General features: G+C 34.0%; 1 protein-coding gene across 1 annotated transcript in view; it reads right to left on the reverse strand.

Annotated features, from left to right (window-relative positions):
• The window catches only part of mbl (muscleblind), a 259,998-nt gene extending 249,266 nt beyond the window's left edge, over positions 1-10,732 (reverse strand). Inside the window, exon 1 of the mRNA XM_064436134.1 lies at positions 10,543-10,732. The gene's annotated coding sequence lies outside the window, so the exon portion shown is untranslated. The remainder of the gene's footprint in view (positions 1-10,542) is intronic.
• Between the last annotated feature and the right edge of the window lie 10,594 nt (positions 10,733-21,326).

Genomic DNA, 21,326 nt, shown 5'->3' on the forward strand with positions numbered 1-21,326 from the left:
CTATGAAAATAATTGACGTAAATAAAAGCAAATTATGTTTCTATGAAATGTCATCACTAGAATAAAGAAGCTCTAATAATCACAGTGATGATTGTCATCAATACTTACAGTTCGGAGCAGCTATTGTGAAATAGAACCGATAAAGCAATGCACGTCGCTCGGATGTACGAGTACAATCGGCTTTGGACAAAGGGAAACTTAGACTGAACCGGATCATCAAGCTTAGACGAGGGCACTATTGACGGCTAAAACTAGAATATTCAATTTCTCTCTTTGGGTACCTAATGGCTGTGTCTCGTCAGTTTTCGATAGATCAAAATAATTTCCACAAATGTTTTTTTATCTTTTACTGCTTGGCTGTAAATTGTACCTTTTTTTTTCAAAACGAAACTGTAGAAAGTAATTAAATAAAAGGTTTCTTTGAGACCCAAAATGTACTCAATCAAGCTTCATTGTAAGTAGGTATTAAAAATATATAGCTTGTATCCATACTTATGTATTAGGGATTAAAAAGTAGTATTAGATAAAATGTATAGGTACTATCAATATAAATTTGTCAAAACAACATCAAACTGCGCCATTTCCCAACGTGGCAATTTAGCACAGATAAAAAATCGAGCACTAACCAAAATGGACGAGCCATAGATTCCAGCCGTTCTAATGACCGTTGTTCAACGGTGAAAATCCGTGAGCGTAAATTAAACTGTCGATTTACGCATGTATCCAGGGCCTAATCCGATTGGACGGGTACAAACGACGACAGGTGATACCGGTGCAGTTGCGAGCACGTTCTAGATTCACTTACTTGATGCGACGGCAACCTGATATAACAAATGGAATCCGGACGGCATCACAATACCTTCCTAGCTGAAAATCTCCTTTCAGTAAAGTTACCGAGAATAGTAAACAAATATCTTACGGGATTTGGTAAATCGAGAAGTTTTGCTTCGAGATTTGGCTTCGAGAATACATATATATGTACACACATATATATGACAATCTAATAGCTATTATTTATAGTTTAAAGGTTACAAAATTATACACTACACACTATTTACTATTATACACTACACTAAGTGTTAGTAATTTTTTAGAAAATTTGTTAGTCAATTTCATTGGCATTGGCAATTTCTTGCAATTTTTAATTCCAAATGAAATTAATAAATTACACAGTACCCGACGATGAACAAAATACATCCAGTCTAGAGCAACCAGTTAAAAAGAAACGAATCGATGGTAAATGTAAACCAAAATTGGAATTAGAAACGTTCCGATGAAGTTAACAGTTATGATATTATTTTCGATCCTAAAAGCGAATTAAAATACCTAATAATGTACTCAATCGACTGGAGTGGAATAATCCTGTCAGCCTTTGATCTTTTAAGAAAAAATATTCGTATTTTGTTCGAAAAAGAAGAATTTTGCGATCCCAAGTATTCATATTTTATTAAGTTCAAAGCGGTATGATTGATTTATTACTTTAAAATGTGATTACATAGAAACGATTTTAGTTTGTTTTAATATTTAGTAACTTGAAGTGATTTTATTAGTGTAGTCGCATGTTGCAATTTTAATACTTAGATAAACATTTTATATAAAAAAAATATTGGCCCGACACCACGATTTCTTGTGTGGACATGACGGCAAAAAAAAATGTGTATTTGCCCAACTTTGTTGCATTTTATCCGGCGTCCTATATGAGCTGTCGCTCATATAGCCGTGCTACGTATCTACATACGCCGCGCGCCGGGTAAAACTGAAATGATTTGGTGCATAGTGCAGCTCATAAAATTACGTAAGTTGAGCGCTGCGTCACTCATGCGGCCCTCGAGTTACGTGCAACTTGACGATTGCCGGACACTGCATTTAATTGAATGCGCACAACTGTAACATGTCAATGTGTTTATTGAAACACATTGTTATAAAGTAAATGTTCTGCAAATTGCCTAGATAGTGTCTGAATTCTATCATATTCAATCATACTATTTTTGGAAAGTATAATCTGACTGGATTCTAACTGCTATAATATTAATAAAAAATATAATGTTGTAACTTTTACACGAGTATAGCCGATAGCTATCTTTAACTAAATTCTCAATTCTCTTTTATATATAATTCTAAAAATAAGTGTATTTTTTGTACAATATAATTATAAACGCAAACGCTAAATCCTATGAGAACAAAGTGAGCAATAAAACATTCAAATCGCGAATTCGTTTTAAATCTATAGTTTTAGTATACATTCGAGTACAATACGTTCGGCGAAACGGACTGTGTAATAACAGCCATCAAAATTTGTACGGTACAGCGGACGGCACTGCGGGCCCATCGGAACTACTCGCTCGCCCTACACTGCTACAAAATATCGAGAATATAAAAACAAAGTTATTAATTTTTTAAATAGATTTATTCATTTAATTTTTGAAACAATCTTTTATTGTCGTCGGAGGGATCTTTTTGCATTCAACGGGCGACGAAAAAAAAACATTTGGGTCTCTATTGGTTCCCCTAATTTTTTGTGTTACTAATTTATGATGGTATACAAACTTTTTGCTTAAAATTTTTTCGTACATTTTTATTATTCTTAATTTAGTGTAGCCTATTTTTGATTATACCCTAACATTTTAACGCTGTTCATTTACTTTCAAAATTAGTCAGTAGTCCAAATAATTTATTACTTCTAATATTCATAATGGTTTTATTATGTTTCTCAATAAACAATTAAGTACAAAAGTATAACGACTAATCATTATTGTGCAATAATCTTCATTTACCTACCATCATGCAGTAAGTATAGGGTCTTCCCAACCTAACCTAACTTTTGGCACACATATCCAAACCTCACCACCTTAACTTTTGTTGGCATAGTTTGAAGCTCGCTAGCTTGGTGTGTTCACAATACTAAACTAACCGACACAACTAGGTTTGTTATGTATATTTTTTTTTGTTGCGGGGGGCTACCGCGCCCCGACCCACACATCGTGCTGTCAGACTTAAGTCTTTAACCTGTTGTAGTACATTTCGAAATTATTATTCCATACATACATTTCATATGAGAATATTGTCTCAAATATTATTAAACTAGGTTACTGTTAAGTCTAAAGAAATAAATCCCAAACAACTTTAGGATGTCTTACAATAGAGATTCTAAAATTGTAGCTAAAAATTATAAGGCTAAATTATTAAAGTACAGAAAAATCTATTAGACTAGATAATAATTGTGCGTTGTAAGTTTAGGCCCATAAGGTTTGACGAAGTGAAATTAGAAACAATAATTTTAAACGAATCAAAGGGCAAAAAATAATTTCCGTGCAGTAAACTGTTGTGGAGTCAGTCCATAGCCGGGAGTCGATGTTGGGTCTACTATCGGGTTTACCATAATGCATTGTCATGGAAACTGAAGCCACTTGAATAATGTAACTTACAATATTAGATTTTATATTTTATTCATACAGAAAAAATACGTAGGGATAATAAAAAAACAATACTTGTTGACCACATTTCAAAGAATTAAAAATGTTTACCTTACCGTCGATATATATTTTTAGAAGCGTCTCCTCATAATATGTTTAGGTCCGCCCTACTATGAATGACTGTTCAAATAACGTAACTTTTTTAATTGATTCCATTTGCCGTTTAAATATCCAACAGGGTTCATATTATACCTAATTATAAACAGTGTGCCCCTAGTTCTAAGAATCGATGTACAATATGAATAAACAATTTCAATTTGATTACAGTCAATACACCTTGTAAACATTTTTAAGACATCCCATCACACACATTAACAAAAATGAAACAAAATAAACTTCCAATATGCCACAACCATCGATAAAAGAATAGCCAAAACCATGCCCAGAACTATGCAACGTTATCTCGCTGTATCGCGGGGAAAATATCTGTACAATATTTTACTGTGCGTGCTAATAGTAAGAAGATAATACAATGTTTAAAGTTTGGTGTATGTGTTTACATACCACATACTTTGAGACAATATTTACAATTAAGTTTAAGATGATCTTAAAAATGTAGACCTAACTTTCTTTTGTTTAAATCAAAAACTACTAAGGATTAATTAACTAATAAAGAAAGGTAAAAAGAGATTCGAGTAGAAAAGTACACAATTACAAAGCAAATAATGGAAAAATAAGCGACACATTTGCATCAGGAAGTTTAAACAGAAATACGATCTACAAAATCTGGTGTTAATTCTCGTCGCTACTGGTTTAAGTAAGTTTGGTTACCAAAGTGAAAGAAGTAGTTATTTCTGTACGCATTATGTGTTGTTCATCGACTGGGCTTCGTAATTCACGTGCCCCGTTATACGTGAAATTGAAATTAGAAGAACAATGGGTTGGGGATGGCCATTCTAATAACGTACTGCCGTGTTTACTAATGACGTCTTATGATGTATAAGAATATAATAATGAGGCTTACTATTTTTATACATTTTATTGCTATTTTATTTAAAATTTATGAAAATGTTGATAAAATAATAATATTTTACCAAAACTAAAATAAAATATAAATTTTGTTACACTAGACTAGAAGGATTGTATTAGAAAGTATCAATACAACTCAAGGTAGGTAGGTGTAGCTGTAATGATTAGTAACAAATACTCGCGGGTGGGTTGCACCAGTCAATTCTGAAGTTAGCCTTAACCTGCGCGGAAAAACACAAAGTACACCATTTTATCTAAATGACACGGCGCGCATGTTAAAGACAACGTCAAAGTTGACTGGTGCAACCGTCCACATATTTTCAGAGAATTTACGCGGTAAATGAACGTTGCTCGCCGGCGGTTCATTATTTCAAACTTCAGATCAAAATTTCCAGCTTTGTTTTGAGTTTCGAGTGTGCATTTCAATTTCAAAATTTATATTTATATTACAACGACTTAAAACATGATTTTTGAGTCTTGTTAATCTTTTGTCTATTTCAAATACAAAATAAAATATCTTAAATCTTAAATTCGATGAGAATATTTTACCTTTATTACCTTTTTATTTTTACCTTTTGGTACATATTTCGAATTTATCATTAAAAATACGCAAACCGTAAACACAAGCTAGATACATGTTCATCATTTAATTTCAAAACTATATAAAAAAAATTGTAAGAATTAATATAAGCCGAGTATTTTTTGTAATTATAGTTTTTATGTGAATTTTTTGAACATGTTTTAGCAAGCACAAAAAAAAAGTGTGAGTTGCACCGGTCAACTTTGATGTTGACTTTAACCTGTGCGCCGTCGAAGTAAATACAAAATGGCGTACTTTTCCTTTTTAAGCGCAGGTTAAAATTAACAAAGTTTACTGGTGCATCCCATTCTAATAGTTTACAATAAAATAAGAAGACAACAAGAAGAAGACTTCAATTTTATAACTCTAAAAAAACTCGCAATCTGACTCTAAGTCGATCAATTCAATACACTAAAACAATATAGAGGACGCACGACCGGCACTCAACTGAAATACAATCTTTTATATTTCTATCGGCTTAACCACACTGCTTGTTTAGGACGGCGAGCCGGGAGTCAGTCCGCAGATCAAAGTACTTAAAGATATCCAATTACTGGAATTGATTTCAGAAAATCCTTGTCGTTCAATCAATGGAGTGATCGTGGGTTAATTACTCGGAAATATAATTAAGTACCTGTCGCAATACGGGAACAACCCGTTAAATTGGAGGAGCGATATCTGAATAATGTCATATTAATTTAATTTTCTTAATTTTGCTGGTGTAATCATGTAAGCAGATATTAAAGTATGAATTATGGCAGAAGGTGAGGGCTGAAAATCAGTACTGGGCATTTTGTTCAGCGTAACAATGAGACTGCACCTTATTGTTCACACACTCATCTTATTCTTCGTTTTTATTCGTTTTAGTTAAATGTTTGTTGGATGTGTGTTTGCAATTAAGCGTATATATTATAACACACAATACAAATACAATATTCTATTCTATAAAGATGTGTTAAAGAGTAGAACGACATAAAAATCGAATACATATAAACAAAAAAAAAAAAGGTTTACAACTTTTTTTTTTTGTTGGAAAAAAGTAATTTTGAATAATATCAAGGCTTTCTTTCGCTTGGTGCTGACAAATAAAATAATAAAACAAGTCTGTATAAAATATGATACACGTGTCAATCTAGACAATATCGAGATGGGAGTTGGTTTGATGCGGCAATATTCGTCGGAACTGGATTATTTTCGCTGTTATTTATACGGGGCAGACGGGCCGGCGGCGGCCCCATTCCACTGACTAGATTAGCTACGACTATATGGATAGACTTATACAATCAAAATAGAAAACAACGTTTTTTACCCTGTTTCTCTCGTCAGGGCGTAATTCCACAAGGGCCTCCTAACACCTCGAATCAACTAAAATATCAGTTTCCACATTTTAAAGATGTGGCTGTGGATTAACGATGAGCTGCTTGCCTGACGTCAACCTTCTATGGAATTCCTGTAGTTGCCTCTTACCTGTCAAGGCTTTAAAATCTTTGGTATTGTCGTACGAATCTCGGTCGATACTTCCCGTGAGTGTCGTGTCGTGGATTGAGTGGCCCTATTAGGTACATACGTTTACCCCGAAACATACGTTTTTACTCTCGTATAAACGTATGTTTTGAGGTAAGATTCCCGCCTTATGGGTACACGTGAGGATACAAGAGAGAGAACTCTCTTATCGTCACGTGTACCCAATTGCATTCGTCGTCAGTGTTTTTTTTTAAGATTCGACAGTTATTTTATACCTGGACAGTTGTCAAGGTCCCTTAGTTTACTCATGCGACATCCACGAGACGATAGTGGTCCTATTCAAAGCAGAGGAAATGTATGACTAATAATTTACTAGTGAAATTAATTTTGATATAAAAAAAATGTTATCATTAAATATTTGTGCATGAATATATTCTATCAAAATGTAATTTCAGAGTTCGTTACAATTCGATATTGCATTAGAAACGTAATCCAATATGTATAAACTTCAAATTTGTTGCCAACTACTGTTCGTTCAAATATTTATACAGAGTTCATAAATTATTCAGCGCAGTTACACCACTAACGTATGGAAATAATTACCGGAATGTAATTAGATTATCTAATTTATTACATGTAATTCAATATCTTCATGAATATATTGCCAGTCTCTAATCCAACGTCCTGTTTGACCTACGAATGCGACAAGGCATCACGATGAGATAACAGCATTATATTTACTTACGGCCTATATTATCGCGTTATACCACTATAATCTTTGATACACGCGCAGCGTCGTATCGTGTTGTATAATGGAGCGCAGCGCAGTTAGGACACCGGGGGAATCATATTATTATTAGTTTACGCAAAACAGGTATCAGCTACATTATTATGTGCTACGTGGCTGCGTAGAGGGTGCTACGAATTTGCTACAGTTTCGTAGCGTTCTACGAATGCCAATCATGGTGATTTCTCTAGACAATTTAATGAATTCCAAAGAATTTTTTTTATAACACACTTTTGTAAATGAAATAAAAAAGGGAATATATTAGATATGGTTTAATTAATTAGTAATAAAGACAATTAAATTTTCTTACTTCCATAAACATAGTCCCACTAATAGATAGAATATTACAATTAAAATGTTGATATTTGGTGTTCAATATTGACGCTAAGTTTCTGCATGCACTTGGCAAGTTTAAGTAAATAACCTTTGTTGAATGAATCACATTGATCGATTTATGGCATAAATTCATTGTTTTGATCTTACGTAATAAACATTGAAAATAAATCCATAAAGAGAGAACTTAACATACCTAGAAGAATACATAAAAAGTAATCCCAGTCACGGTTATTAATTCGATTGTAGGAAGTTTATGGCATCGTTAAAAATCTAATAATTATTTTGCAAAGTTGCAATAATACTATTGAGTAACTCTGTCCTACTCTTACATTTGATTTGTACTTCTGAGTCATAACTCATACATGTATGTAGAATAAGGTATATAGCAAGTCATAAAAGAGCTTGGATGAGTAAAAAACAACAAATTGTAGACACCATTTTCCATTATATAAATTTTCTAGCACTTGAAATAGCGAAATTGAATTTTGAAAGTTTCATGCAATGTACACAGTTTACACTAAAATTTGTAATTAAGACATGAAAGATCCACAGCATCAAAAGTATCAGCGTAAAACAAACCGAACTCAAACTTGTCTCTAATTCGAGCTATAAAATTAAATCCCGCCGTGGGAGTTTATCGCGTGGAGATAACTTTTTCTTATTAAGTATTGAAGAAGTGTCGTAAATACTGAAATTAGTCGGCGCGACATCGTAAGCGTAAACAACATTTTGGATTCCATGTAATGCCCCTATTTATGCCTCGATCACAGGCCTTGAACTAATGTTCAAGGCCTCGTACGAAATTTGACGTTAACTTTAACGTGCGCAGAAGAAAGCAATGTACGCCACTTTGTCTAAACTATGCGGCGCGCAGAATAAAGTCAACGTAAAAGTTTACGGCTGCAACTTTCCTTAAGAAGTTGTTCTGATTAAAACAAAGTTATAAATAAACTTGCGGCCCATCCCGGGTTCGGGCTTCGCTCGGGTAAAACATAATAAATTAAACCTTTCTCAGCAATCACTCTAACTATTGGTGTAAATCCGTGTAGTTGTTTTTGAGTTTATCGCGAGCAGACAGACACACGCGGCAGAGGACTTTATATAGGACACAGACATATTCGTCCAAATATGTATTTGTTATTTTCGCGACGCTTCGCATCGTTTTTTCTCAATTAGGATAACCAATGACGTTCTAGGATTTATAACTTACACCAGTATATAATCACTGGTGCTAGCACGAATAATATTGCAATATTTAGCTATAATAATTTTGAACAAAAAATGAAAAATAATTGCCGTCATAAAAGTGAATTGTATCTTATGCAAATTAGTCGTATTCTCATTTATATCGAAAGAAATCATACTAATTTGTTTAATTTATTTATTGAATAATATATATGCGTCTATATAAGGCAGCGTTGAAAGAAATTAGATATAAAAATCAATTAAATGGGTACAATTGTCCGGGAATTATATTGCCACAGACAGTCATCAAGACATGTATCACCCCTCGTTTATTTCCTGGGTTAAAAATTAATATTGTAACCAAAGTGGCACCGCAGCGTCCATATTATGTTATTTACGCATCCGCCGAGAACAACTTTTTAATAGGGCGATAACAGACCACCCGAGACCGACCGTTAAATCTCGCGCTCATAAATACGTTATGTAAACCCACCCTAATAATTAGTCGTTGTTACGGTGCGTAGTTAAGTTTTATGAAGCTGTTTGCTCTAAGGCCTTGTTATATTCTGATAGTTATTACGAAAAATAGTTGCGTTTTGCGCAATGGAATTTTGTTACCAACAGTCCGCTTTTGTTTATATTAAAATATATAAAAGAAAAAATATTCTGGCAAACTATATTAACTTGTTTTTTTTTTTTTGAGATGCAGATAAAAAAATGTGACAAAATTTACTTATGTAAATAAGTAATATTATAAATGAAACATAAAAATAAACTGGCGAACAATATCAATTTGTTTTTTTTTTGGGATAATTACACGTTGCAGATAAAAAATTAGGACAATATTTATTCATGTAAATACTTATGAATATCCTAATTCTGTTACAATTTTTTATGGTTTGGCTTTTTATAGCATGGTTTTATAGCCATGAGCAAAACAATATAAACATTCATTTACCAAGGTCTTTAACCAAAACTTAACATACATAATTTACTACGAAACTACCGTAGCCATCCATCTCGTAGTCGCTACAAAGCGTCTACGAACAGCTACGATTCATTCCCGTCCGTTGTGTCTACAGCCTAACAACAAAGATCTCTCAAATATTCTTTAATTTGTCTGGCGTCGTTCGCGGCGATGAAACGGAAACTGTTATGTTTATTTGCAATCTTATATTTACCCTTTCTCCCCGGCGTTTTAATGCGATTGGATTTCTAGACCCCGAAAGCTTTACATCGCATTGAATATGTAGTTAGACCGGCACTGCAACCTCCGCTTTTTCGCCTTTGAATATTTAGGAGAACATTTGCGTGGTAAAACTTTTTTGTAGAGGGAAAATATATTTTTTTTTATTCAATTGAAAGTGACCATATTTATTTCTTCAGTATTAAGAGAAATTACTGAGTTCACCCTTTTTGATCGAAGTTATGTTATTAAATGTATTTTAGTAAACTTTTCTTGCATGCTATTTTCGACTTTATTCCAGTTAGATAAAGTTTATTTTCGTTTGTTGCCAATCTTCGATAATGGTGTTTACGGGACAATAAAATAAATATATTTTTTCTTAGATAGTTTTTTCAAAAACAATTGTTGATTCTGTGTTATGGCTTGCGGCATCACTTTAGGCATACGAGATGAATCATTGATAAGGCATCCGCATGGTCACCTCGCGGCCGGCGCTCAGGTGAACGCGGGTGTGAGCGGCGGCGCGCGGGGGGCGGCATGGACTGTGGAATTAACACAGTACCTGTCACTGCCGCGCTGCACGGAGAAGTTCTTCTCCACTGCTTGCACAAGATTCAACTTGTTCACTTGTTAACAGTGATCGTGAAGCGAGTCTGGCAGAAGCTGCTTGGTGAAGCGCGTGCTGCACGACAGGTTACAACGAGTACAGCGTCGAAGCGAGATACGGAGTCATGCGGCCAGCCAAAAGGACACAAACCTACTGGCGAGCTGGGTGTTTCGGGCAGAGAGTCGGGGCGGCGGGCGGGGTCCGCCATTGGCGCGCCGAGGCCCGCCTCCGCCGCCGCTGCCGGCGCCGCCGCCGCGCCATCGCCGCCTCGACCGCCGCATCCGCGACACCACAAACTAAAGATGCTACAGAACACGAAAGAACAGATGCACATAACATTTTCTCACTCCATTACTAAGAGGCATTAAGGTCGTAAGTAGCATAAGTTCCTAAAGTTATCTATCACCTGACATATATTCTACTTCTATCAGTGACTATTATGTCAATCGTCACTCTCACATGTTATTTTTCATCTTTCTAGTAAGAAAAAAAGTCTGACAATTTAAATTCGAGTTAAATATATAAACATGTATAAAGTGGTAAATGGTTACCCTGGAAAAACACACTTCCTATCATTTTGTAGAAGACGTAGCAGGTGATTAGGAATAAAAAGCCAAGCTGATAGACAACAAAAAGTTGACTTCAAGTTGGCGGCCTGTCGTAAAATTCCAGCTGAATTTTTGAATTAAATTAAAAATTTCATAGATATGGTTTACATTCCGGTTAATTCAAGTGCAATCATTATCTACTGAATACGCCAAGATGAGAGAGAGAATGTAAAACTATTTTTCTGTACCCTAAATATTTTAACACTCAACTATGTCAACTTACACTCGAAACTTCCCGGCAAATCGTACTTTCCAACTATTGTAACTGCATTAAACTTCTCTTACCTAATCCGGCTTTTGATATCGCTAACGCGTTACAAGGTTGCGATCTTGCGCTGTATGTCCACTCACTTTCTTGCGAGTTGAACTTGCTATTCGATACTTAATATCGATCATGCTTTCAAACTTTGTCTATATTGACGATATGTTTTCATTTGATACCTCTACAAGGATAATAATTAATGCAACTATTGTGTAGGATTTCTCACGATGCCTGACGCAAATGCTAATTATAAAATTAATAAATAAACAACAAAATGTAGGCCTCAACCGCATGGACGTTTTTTCAACGCGCATTAAAAATACCGCGTGCGAAGCTGTGTTATACTACTAGTAGAACATAATTTTACATATATATTTTTCGCCTGTTTCCCATGTGGGTATACAGACATAAATATGAGTATTCAAACGGCAACGCTTTCTTAATCGCGAATATATTTTTCCGCGCATTTTTAGCGCTGTGCTTTTAATGGTAGGTAAAATAACGAATGCCCTTACGTCGAAAGCGATAATAATACGACAAGATTTTTTTCGCCCGTGCGATCGAGAGCTATTGTACAAAGTTTAAAATAGCGCAAACCTACGCTATTAACGATCAAATGCATTCGCGAACAGATAAGTTTATTTATAAATCAGTTATCTAGTTTCAGTCGGTTGCACTGCCCGAGCTTCGTTATTAACTGATTAGCAAGGACTGGACTGCAAATTAAGAATGACTCAGAAAATGGCACCTTATGCCTAAATATACACTTTCGTGGTATAATCACTAGTGAGGCGTTCTCATCCAGTATGTTATAATTACTAAAATTGGTGTCAGTTTTTATTCGACTTGCCTAAAATAAATTTGACTGGAAAAATGGTATTACCGAAAGCGCCACAAGTAGTGACACGATTAAAATGAATATACCGTACTACTATTTTATATCATAATGATACAAAATAAGAAACTTTATGTCAAAGATTACATTTTAAACAAGTGTAGTCTTAAAAATTATGTAGGTTTAACAATCTTTTCGCTCCCTTTTTCCAAAATTAACAAAAGAAGTAATTTTCTAAATTTTGTTACGAGCATCGTGTCTATAATTTCTGTATCTATGTTCCACCCCGTCTATCATCTTCTCTAACTACCCTAAAGATAAACTGGCAGTCAATGCTTAGCATTAAGTTCTATCTATTGTATCTTCGAATGTATTATTGAGCACAACTAACTTTGAGTGACTATCAATTTCATTGCATTTATTTCATGAATATAATTTGGTACGTCCAGTTTGTATATAGATATTTTTTATTACTTGACTAATTATATTAAAAACTAAATGAGTTATTTATCGGTATTGTTATTAATTTAGGAATTAAATGAACGGACGCGTTTACTCTCAAACCACTTTTTCTTGTAACCTTGCCTTTTATTTATATATATAAAAAACAACAAGTTTGTTCTCGGTCGTAATAAAGTCGGGAAAATAGTGAATTAGCGATAGATTGTACTTAGTTAGCCACTTGTCTTGTAAAGCTTTCTTCAAACGAATCTTTTCAGAATAGATCCATTCAATGTTAACAAATTTTTTAATATTCATTTTATAACCCAGTTTTTCATTTAGTTATAAGAAAATTTCATTGAAATTCTTGATGATGTTAATCAAAATATTGTCCATTTTTGTTTACGCTTATGCAGTCCTTCAGAATTCCTGCTAAGGATGAGTAAAGCAAGGAGTATGTACAAAAGAGCCAAAGGTTTGATGTAAGACCACCATGGACCCCGTTGTATGATTAATAAAATTATACACTTATATGGTCAGTAGTAATATGCCTATATCTGTTTGTACTGTCTTTATTGCACTAAAGTAAGTATATAAATTAGATTTAATACAAAAAAGTAACACGTACAATGAAGGACTTATCCCATGTAGCGATCTCTTACAGATTACAGGCTATAGGTTGCTCCCAACCTGCTTGCATGACATATGTTATAGTAGCAGGGCTTTTTTATTTTTATTAAGAATATAACAAGCGTAGTACCCCCATTGTGTATCACCGCTATTAAATTTTATCTCCAATACTCTGCCAAGCCTCCAACAGGTTGAATAAAGTGTTTATTTAGATTTGAAGACAACCGTTTTCCATTGAAAAACGAAAAGTGCACGTAATTCCGTAAAATGGCAGAAAGATCTGAGCATTTCAATTGAATGCATTCATAGATTGAATTCCAAAGGAGGAAAGTTTCAAGACTATCAGCAGGAACTGTTACGAGTACTATCGATATGAAAAACGTCCAACGACTATATTGTCACAAACCCTATTGAACTTACAATATCGTAAGACCTAGTCTAATTCCTAGTAATATTAACTTTTGAAAGAAAATAAACGTGATAACAATATAGACAAGCATATCACGTATCTTGTATTAATTATTATTAACATAATTGTTAAAATAAAATAAATTTTGTGCAAAAGTTTATATTTTATGATTTACATTATGCATAATTATACAATTTATAAAGCCGGCGATCCAATTCGTTGCGCTTTGGAATATATTTTTACTCGGAAAAATTAAGTGCTTATAACCACAAAAATCTGATTTTTTATTTCTTTAATTGCTATGAGTTTATCATGCTGCAGCATGATCCTTCTGTATAGCCGCCAATATCTAACTTTCGGTTTTTATATACATATTATTAGAACACATCTGTATTTTTTTATTTTCGCTTCGTATGTATTATATGTTCGTATGTACCATAATAAAAACCTTAGGTACTTTCTGTCGAATCCACATCCAAGTACGTTTCAAGCTCTCAGAATTTATCTTTGTTTTAAATTGCCATTCACGTTATAACTCTCGGGTGTCTCGCTCATGATACATTGCACAGACTGTTAAGTGGCATGCAAAATGTATTTATACTTTGTACTTCCTTACGCCGTTATGGCAGCCTTCCAAGTAAAACAATCTTCCGTTGGGCGACGATAACAGCAATAGCCATGATTTTAAACTAGTCAAAAAGTTTGAAATAAGGTCTCCCTTCAATATGATGTAATTTTGCACTTTCGTGCACAATTGTGGCTTTTTGGTATATGTTGAGCTAAAATTCAGATGATATCAAATTACTAGTCTATCTTGCTCTATATACATATACCAATATAATTTCATTGATTGTAATTTTTTTTCTGTTATGTGGTCATTCAGCTGTTTTCCTTGAGTGTTAATAACTAAAATTCTTTTTTTTTTAATGTAACCCACGATCACAGATAAACCCTGCGAAGTTTCCGCAGTACGGTAAATATGTGTCTGTAATTTTGTACTGAATAACGATAATATATATGTTCTTAAATAAAATGGACTGAGTTTGACTTGACATTTTTTTATGTGTGTATTATAGATAGGTATACGTATTAAATATTCAAGAAAATATAAAACGAATTTTCTCCTAGTTTTATTAACCTCACCATCATAGGTATCTGTTTTTTATAAAAATATCTTTTTATTCCATTTCCCATAATTAGAATTTCCATAATGCCGTCAATATCAGGTTGACAGGTCGTCAAGGAGGTGGAAGATTCATATAAAATAAATTGGTTCACAGTTGATACTCGGGCGAGTCAATGAGGCGAGACGTTGACGAGGGTGCTCCAATATGCACGGAGCGCCTTCAACCATGTCCGACATGGATTCAGGTGAATATTTACAGGCCTGAGATGTATCGTCTTAACTGTGTCAGCAGTTGAAATACGTTTTAAGGGAATTTGATGGACAATACTCAACGCCCTAGACTAAGCTTGTATCGCAAATCTGATGATCACAAACGTAGTAACGGACACAACACACCCAGAACTGCAGACAAATACAAATATTTGCACAATTAATCTGGGAATCGAACCCATGACCGGACAGCTAACGGTCGTAGTGACCATAGAGTTCGTCAAAATTAATATAATTACATAATAGATATTAGTATTGATATGTCCGGTCAAGTTTAAGGGTAGTTGATTATGTGATTATATTTACATAGCAGCATGAGATGTGCCAGCAAGTAGTTTAAATAATATTTATGGAAATATATAGTATCTACAAAATTATCAATCAGTATTAGAAATAATTAATCTACACAAAAAGCTATGTTAATTTTAACACTCTGTATTCAAAATGAGTATTAACATTAACAATACAATTTAAATAACTCTGAAATAGTAGTCTCTAGAGATCGAATCTCACGTTTGATATTAAAATAACTGATAAACTGCGTTGCAGCCAGATATTTTTATGGTCGACCGAGCGGCAACCCTTGTCACTGTCACTGCGCATTATCTGCGAATTTCATATTGACTGCAACAACTCGCCTTTACTGATTCGCAAAAATCACCGTAAAAATACATTTCTGCATATATTTCACAGTCCCATATTGAAAACTCGTATAAAGTAGTTTTTCCGCGTCCTTTTTTCATGTGAAAACATTTTATAACAAAAATGTTATGATTTGTATGATTTTTTAAAATCATACATTACATAAAAAATATTGCTGAAAAAAACTTTGTAATAACTTTATTGCACGAAAATAAGTACCTACATGAATCAAAATTAATACAAGACAGATACATGTACAACGGCTGACTTATCCCAGGTAGGGATCTCTTACAGTCAACCGGCGATAGGTTGAGAGGACGTGTATACCAGCAGGCTAGTCAGATCAGAAATAATAACGTACAACATGAACAGATAAGACAATAAATTGTATTGTGAACTTGTGTAAAATTTTTAACTTTTTTATCACATGTAGAATTGTAAACTTTTATCAATGTGAATAATTTTTAAAATTAAATACTATATAATATAAACGATAAAATAGTTAACTAAGTGGATTTAAATTCAAGGAAAAGAACGTCGTTTACATCTAAAACATTGATAAAAATAAGAATCTTATATGAAATTATAGATATTTATCAAACATCAATCTCGATATTTCCACAGCCACAGAAGATGAAAATATTAATATGTTGCACATATTACGAAATAAAGACTTACTTTGTGCAAGGCGGAACTTTTGTCTATCCGGGACAGCGTAGAATTTTCATTAAAGCCTCCTTTTCCCTTACAGAAAAGAGCAATTTTTCCCAGTCGGAAAATCTCGATGCAGCCGCATTAACGCTCTTATTTGCTCTTTTATTCGAAAAAAAAACAACTTATTATTCCACTTTTCTCACCCGGGGAATTACATTATTTTCTTGCAATTCTATTTATAGAACCGCTGCGAAGGTATCTCTTCGTGGTTCGCCTGTTTTTACTTTGAATGGTTCTGTTACTTGTGATTTAAGTTTTGGTACAGAATTTGCATATAAAATACGCGCTCACTGGTGTTTCACTTCGCATTAGGATTACATGTTTGTTTGAGGCGTCCCTCCAGTGCCGGGTTGCGGACACATGTACGATTGCTTTTTTACTTATCACTGGAAATACCAATGTAATAACTAAATTTTAATAAAATTCATATTTGTTAGTTGCACTAAATTATAATTTGTCGAGATTCGTGAACATTTATAAAATCTTAAATAAATCGATATTCAATGTTATTAGAATAGATCGAGTATATATAAATTATGTAATCGATATAGATAATTTCATATTTTTTAGATACTTCTAAGGCCAAAAGCTGATCTTTACGGCTCTGGAAGCCAGGGAGCCGGTGTCACGCAACTTTTACACGTGACACAGCTTATGCAAGTTTTAAGCGTAGCTTACAATTTCCGAAGTTGTGTAGCTTCCACCTCAAAATTTCGTTATTCTTAGCTTGGTTTTATATTTCCTTTTTCATTTAACGACCACATGACGGTAACCGTCTTTGACTTGGTGAAACCTTACAGCTACCAACTTTCAACATTCACCAAACTTGTTATACTAAGTCCTGTCTGTAGTTTTATTCGCGTGAAATTTTAGGAATCAGTTTTTTTCTTTCTTTTTTGTTATGAAAGTGGAGTTGCATTTTGTGTGCATGCTATTTTTTTTTTGTTATGGGTATTTTAATGCCTGTTTGTTGGTCGTGTTGAGTCGATGTTGAAATTTTAAACAAAATTCCCTTTTCTTTGGATCAATTATACTTATTAAAATCTATAGAAATTAACAAATCTGTATCATATCCATTTTAAATTTAGTAATTTTCCGCCTCAGTTATATTTCAATTTAATAATGTTCGGATGGTTTGCACCGTCAAATTTTACGTTGACTTTAACCGGCGCACCGCTGATATTTAGACAAAATGGCGTACTTCGCGTTTTCTGCGCACGTAAAAGTTAAGATCAAAGTTGACGGTGCAACTCACCCTCGTAACATACTCTCGTAAAAATTGTATAAATAATCGCCGGTCGAATATTTTAAGCATGTACTTTACACGACAAAATAATAGATCCGAGTGATTTCTTTAGTAAGAACAACATCCAAGGTAACTTCAGCCTTGTCCCCTCGCTCTCTGACTAAGATTGATGGACTGCCGCCGCCCGACACAGTCCATCTGTGTCGTAAAGATTTCTCCTTATTTGCTTTAGTTTCAAAAAAACACAATAATTTATTCAGGTGACGTTTATCTATTAATAGAAGCACATAACTGACAGTACAATCGGACTACTCCAAATCCTTTGGATGTCGTAATAGACTAAGGGATATAAAACTATAATAGTTTATAGGCAACAACAGTATTCCCAAAGAACCAAATCTTTTTAGTTTTTACGTTTACCGGACCCGGCATTTCGGGCATATTAGCCACATCGGGACCACGCCAGGACGACGAGACACAATTAACAACTAAATTGAAACGAAAGAACCTCACTCTATAGGTACTAACTGCTAAAACTAAGTCAAAATTTTATTACAATAGATTGTCATGATACATGCAATAAATATTCGCGAGTTGTAGAAATAACAAACTTTTCTACATCTACTTAACCAGTTGGACCATTAGGAAAACGAGATGTTACACCTCTTATAAGGATCCAGAGTTGCTCAATTAATACAATTATAGTTAATTTTTAATAATATTTATATGTCGCTCATCCCGGCTTCGCTCAGGTAAAACCATAATACCTTCCTCAGGTTTCACACTACAATCACACGGTAGTTTTTGAGTTTATTGTGTTCATACAGATAGACGACACTTCTGTTCATAATATGAAAGGATACAAACATATATGTTGTATAAACAATTAAACATAAATCAAATAATGTTTCCATTGAAATGTCAGAACAGTATTGTCAAGAAAATCTAGAAAAAAACAACTTGGCTACTTTAGCTCGCTGGAAATAGTCGTCCCTTTCGGAGCGGAGTTAGGCGACACTACAGCATGGCATGAGCACCAGTGTGTTGAGCCAAAACTGGAAGGTCATTGCAATTTGGCAGTATTGCAACATTAAATATGTTTGTGCTGGGCATTGCGTTCCTTTCAGCAATATTTACTTTACTATTATAATGGATGACGGAATGCTGTAACATTTCCCTTTGTTGGAACAATCTTATTACATTTATATAAATAAATGCAAATACTATAAATTGTTTGTGACATAATAGGTAAAATAGGTATAAGAAATGGAGTGCAATAGAGGAGCCTTATGTCCTGCAGTACATATAATGAGCTATACAAAGAAGAAGGTAATCTATAAGAAATATATTTTACTAATTTTTCTGGTTATTGGCCAAATCGCTTTAAGCCTCAAGTCGCCCCGGATAATATAACCATTACTGAGCAAAAAGCAATTTATTCTCACTATGTAGCTGTAACTATTCAGATTGCTTAACGTTGTTAAATGCCAGATGCCTTTAGGCGACTTGACTAAATTCTGACACGAGTGTTAGTAATAAACACTCGAAAAGATGAGATGAGATAACGTTATTAGAAACAAGAAAATCGTCAAGCTACTATTTGTATTTAGTTATGTTTCGTTCACTATTCGCTTCCGAAGTCTCTTATTGCAATATCCGTTTTAAACAACAAAAAAGTCACATTGATAAGTCAACATGGATCGCGAACAGATATCCAGATTCATGACAGAAATAAAAGGAAAAGGCGAAATGGTCTAAATTAAAAAGCAATGGCTTGTCGAGGCACAGCGAGCGGAAACAAAGAACGGAGAATTCATCAAGCTCTTTTGAACTTAGCATTGTGGTGCAGAGACCATTGGCGGAAAGAAAATCTTGGAAAAGATCGCTCTTTGACGCTCGATGTAAAAAAAGTAGATAATCCCCTTCCGAGTGGATTCCCACCTCATTATACGTCCACTTTATATCTATGAATGTGTGCGTGCGCATGGTACCAAATGGAGCGGATTCTAATGAGTTCGCATACTTTAGCTGTTGTTTTGAATAAAGTTTCAAATACCGCACAAATTAAAGCCATTTTCTAAGTCACTGCGAGTCTGTAAAATATGATCACTTTGCTTGAGTGTCTATACTATCTATTCATATTCTAATTACCATATCCACATTAAAAAGATTTATAAATGCTTATGAGGTGAGAACATACGTAACTACATAACATTTGAAATTATTTCTGAATAATCATTGCCAAAGGTGATCTTCCATTTTATGACTATGTAATTATTTTCATCCATAACTACTAAGCCACAGCCCACCGCTGTGTGTACAAGAATAACCCTGGGTTTCGACTGCGACTTGTTGAATGTGGACGCTCTTGAATGGATTATGAGAATTTAATTAAATTCCCTAGAGTATGAATATGCTTGATATTCATTTCTCCTGTGCAACTTACAGCAGCCGGGCATGAGACTACAGCTTTTTATGAATAGTCTGTCTTACTGTAGAAATTATTTGTTTTCTTTTCTATTTTGCCTGTCATATTTGTTTTCCCTAATTATATCGAAGACTAATGTTTCCTGCAGCTCCATTTGCGGCAAAATGTACTTGATCTCTACTTGTAGATATTTGTTAAAAGTAGCATATGTTAGAACTCGAGCCTTTAACTACCTACGCATACTACATTTTATCAAAATCAGTTCAGAGGTTTAGCTGCGAAAGTTCTCTAAAGTTTCCCGCGCGGGTGAAATCCATCCTATGTTTTACATACGAAAGTCAGCGACTGCATACATTGTGGATATTCGTTCTAATAATAAAAATTCCATAATTTTCAATTTCAATTTCCTTCTTGACATTATCCTATTGCCGCAACGTAAAAAATATGTTGAGTATATCTATAATGACATAGTGTACTTTAAATATAAACGTATTCACGTTGTCGTATCTTTTCGTCCATAGCTAATGCATTGTAATTCCATTTGGACGCGGGCCCGATCATGTAGATGCAGTACGGACGGTCCCTCGCGCCTCTGATCAAGATTGATGTTCCTACAGCCTGTGTCGTATGCGCAGAAGTTGTTATACATTCCCCATTTTACTACCTATTTTATAGTTATTCGATGTGATACTAACAAATCGAATTTAATAGTTGACTACATGATTTTTCATCAAAAAATATTAACGACTAGCCTAGATTACGTCCGCGGTTTCGACCGCGTGTAATTCCTCGGGAATGTTTTTTAACAATTTTTTTTTGTTATAAATATGTATAATTTTCAATGTTGTTTCGGTCCCATATTGGCCATAATAACCTTTATATGCTTCTTTCCCCTTTTCTAGTTTCTGAACGAATATATTTTAAAAGGTCGTTTTTCTTTTCAGGGAGTGTTTTTGTGATACTAAATTTTCTAATTGAATAATGTAGAATTTGAGTTGAAGATATGAATTTTCTAACGGTGAATGTATTGTGTTATATGGGTAGAGTAGATATAATATAGGATTATTACTTACAGATTTATAAAGCATAGAGATACAAAGCAATTGATATTTTTTTAACCTGACAAGA

Source organism: Plodia interpunctella, chromosome 1 (assembly GCF_027563975.2).
Source record: "Plodia interpunctella isolate USDA-ARS_2022_Savannah chromosome 1, ilPloInte3.2, whole genome shotgun sequence".
NCBI classification, from domain to species: Eukaryota; Metazoa; Arthropoda; class Insecta; order Lepidoptera; family Pyralidae; genus Plodia; species Plodia interpunctella.